Source organism: Phalaenopsis equestris, unplaced genomic scaffold (assembly GCF_001263595.1).
Source record: "Phalaenopsis equestris unplaced genomic scaffold, ASM126359v1 Scaffold000180, whole genome shotgun sequence".
NCBI lineage: Eukaryota > Viridiplantae > Streptophyta > Magnoliopsida > Asparagales > Orchidaceae > Phalaenopsis > Phalaenopsis equestris.
The window spans coordinates 1,508,151-1,511,463 of NW_018164622.1; the positions used below are offsets into that span (position 1 = coordinate 1,508,151).

The 3,313-nt window shown below is 32.7% G+C and overlaps 1 protein-coding gene across 2 annotated transcripts in view; it reads right to left on the reverse strand.

Moving 5' to 3' along the window:
* LOC110022267 (ubiquitin carboxyl-terminal hydrolase 15) overlaps positions 1–3,313 on the reverse strand; it is a 26,065-nt gene that overhangs the window by 21,986 nt on the left and 766 nt on the right. The window lies entirely within an intron of this gene.

The following is a 3,313-nucleotide window of genomic DNA, read 5'->3' on the forward strand; positions in this document are numbered from 1 at the left end:
TTAAGAAGTTAAATATATGAGCTAGTTACAACAAGTACGAATTTAGACGCCACCAATTCACAACAATCTTCATATATTCCTAATTTAATCAAAATACTTGAATAGATCTCAGAAGTTTTTGAAGATATGCTCTTTTATTTGTATTCACTGAAGCTAATTGAAGATTCAGTAAAGAGGGATATTTTCACATCCATGGCATCAGAAAGAATGGTCAATTACTTATGTTTCTTCTATGAAAATTACAATGTCGGATTAATATTGTCTAGTTGTATTCTCCCTGAAGTGCCCCTGACATTTTTGCATAATAACCATTTAGAACATTTTAATTGTTCTTTTTTTTTTGCCTTAAAAATTACTCTTATTATATTTTCATGTTTTCATCTATTTTTTACAGAATTGTTATTATTGATGCTAAGAAATGTGATGGGTGAACTTATGCCAGCAAATGCACTTACTATTATTATTACAACTGTGATATCTTAATATATATTATTCTTCTAGCTATGAATCTCACTGAGGGAGTACATATGGAGCATTGCAGGAAAATTATTGCAGCAGCAAATGTGATAGGTGAACTTTTGTAATGGATTTTTAGATTTTCTTATTCCATTTTTTTGCAACATGTTTGGTCATAGGTTTATGTATACAATTTTTAATCTGGACATTTTAAAGTGATCTAAGCATATTTGGTTTGCCCAATTGATTGCTTTTTTTCATAACTAGTGTTAATGATGATTAAGATAAAAGAAAGTGGATTTGACTGTTATGTGGGAAAAAGATGTGAAGATAATCTTTTACGATCTCTATGTTAAGGGGGTGGAATTGAGAAATCAGACAACAACCTATTTTAACAAAGAATGATGAAAAACATGATTATAAAATTTAAAGAACACACTTGAAGAGAGTATGATAAATTGCAACTAAAGAATAAATGAGATCGGTTAAAAAAAGAGTGGAAATTATGTAAAGAGTTAAACCAATGGGCAATTGACTTAGGTATGGATCCTATCATATAAACAATTGATCCCTCGGAAGAATTATGGATAGAGAGATTGAAGGTAAAATATTATCCAACATTCAAAATATTTCAAAAAATTTTAAAGTCATTTCAATTTTATCAACGTTTCAACTGTCAATTCATTGTAGGTTGTGCTAAATGCCAATAAGTTTAAATTTAATGGCATTGAACCCTAGCTTGAAGAGAAGTTAGATTACTATTTAGTGGAATTGTAGCCACCAGTGATCATGCGTGGACGTCAAGTGAAAAAAGCGCACATTGGCATAGCTGAGCACGTAAATTATGAGCAAAGAAAGGACTCAATTGAAGAGTCCAATCCTCTCATAAATTATGTTGCACCTAATCAATCAAAGTGCTCAAAGAATGAGAAAAAAAATATGGTGCAGTGTTCTTACGAAGTGAGATGATGCAATTAGTTGTTGCGTGTACTGGAGAGCCTACAATTTATATTTAACTAGCTATGAAAATATTGGAAAGAACTGCAGCCATTTATGAATATATGTCTTTGTACTTATATTCAATGAAGTTTTTGGAAGATCCAACTATGAGAGAATTCTTTATGTCAATAACACAAGCTGATTATGATTTAACAAAGTCTTGCAAACAGGACAGGGAATATGCTACAAATATTATTAAATTTTGAGAGCATATTACAAATGCATTAATAAATGATGACATGATATTTTCTATTACTTTTCATTATTTATATATAATATATTGTGAAAATGCTTAACTTCTATTGTAATGACTCATTATGAAATGATATTCATGTGAAATTTCTATCTGTTCTAGTGTTTTTTTTTATTCTTCCACATGTATTTTATCTCACTTGAATGGCCTTTTAGGCAACCATGAGTGTAATATAAGTTTTTTTTTTGCATTTTTTTTTAAATTTTTGTTTTGAGGTCTATAATCAGATATATGGCATTTATGTTGCTATAAATTTTGGCATATATGAGATCGACATGAAGGCACCTATTAACCTCACTTTTGGTTGAGGTTTAGTTTTTCCTCTTTAGTTGTCTAATGTCTAGCCATAGGACTTTCCTGTTGATTATTCTTAGAAAACTAGAAATGAACCCTCACCATTAGAAATTTGTAAACTCCTCCTTGCTCGACTTGAAGTTCCACATATTGGTCATAACCTCTAGCATTTAGTAGGTGGGGTCAGTATAGAGGATCTCAAGAAGAGTTCCCATAGAACTGCTTGACCTTAGGGTTGACCCTAGGTGTTGGTTTGGAGTTAGTTCACTCATTTACATTCATTTTCACCCACAATCACTCACAAACCCTGAACCCAAATTGTTGATTTTGATCCCTTGATCTTTTGGGAGACTCATGTAGATAGTCCCCTAAACTCACTAGCCCTAGGCTAGGGTTTAGCTAAGACCAGTAAATAGAGGACCCAAATAGGGATTTCATTGGTCCATGGCTTATATAAGGTGGTTGCCACCCCAATTCTGCCAAGATGTCCAACTTGGCCTATTGCCCATAAATCCACCCAAATTACCTAAATGCCCTTGAAACCCTAAATTTGGTCAAAATCCTCAAATTCACCCAAAATACGCAAATTGGTTTAAAAATCATTTCAAACCATTTGAAAATACCCAAATTGCCCAAAATTACCAAAATACCCCAAATTTGCCAAAATTATAAACCCTTTCACAGAACCTCTAAAATCACTTCAAATGTCTCCAAAATTAATTTGGACCCTTCAATTGAGCCCAATTTGGCCAATTTGACCATTTTGACCAAAACCCCAAAAATTGCCTTTAAAGACCCAATTTCCCTAAATTCAAAAATAAAAAATACCTCCCTAAATTCACCTCAAATGTCCATCAATTTGGCCTCAATTCCCCTCAATTTCAATCCTAAATTCAAATACATTTTTCACATGACTAATCTAAACCAAATTCAAGCTTAATTGGCCCATGCTTTGAGCTCAAATTTGATCTAGGTCAAACCCCAATTTTGATCATATGACCTAATCTTACCTAATTAAATCCCATAGTCTACTTGATTTGCCCAAATTTGAATCCTAAACTCTTCATAACAATCGTGCCCTCAATTGGTCTTGGTAAAGCCTCAATTGTACTCAATTTTGATCCAAGTCCAAAAAAATCACCAAGTCCAAAAAAATCCCCAAATTTGTCCCAAATTGGCTATATCCCCATATTCCACCAAATTGAATACCCTAACCCCAAAATTGACACCCAATTTATGTTGGAAACTCTTCATTACATTCCTATGGACCATTTCTAACCTTCAATTTGGACTTAGCCCAACCTAGACCCA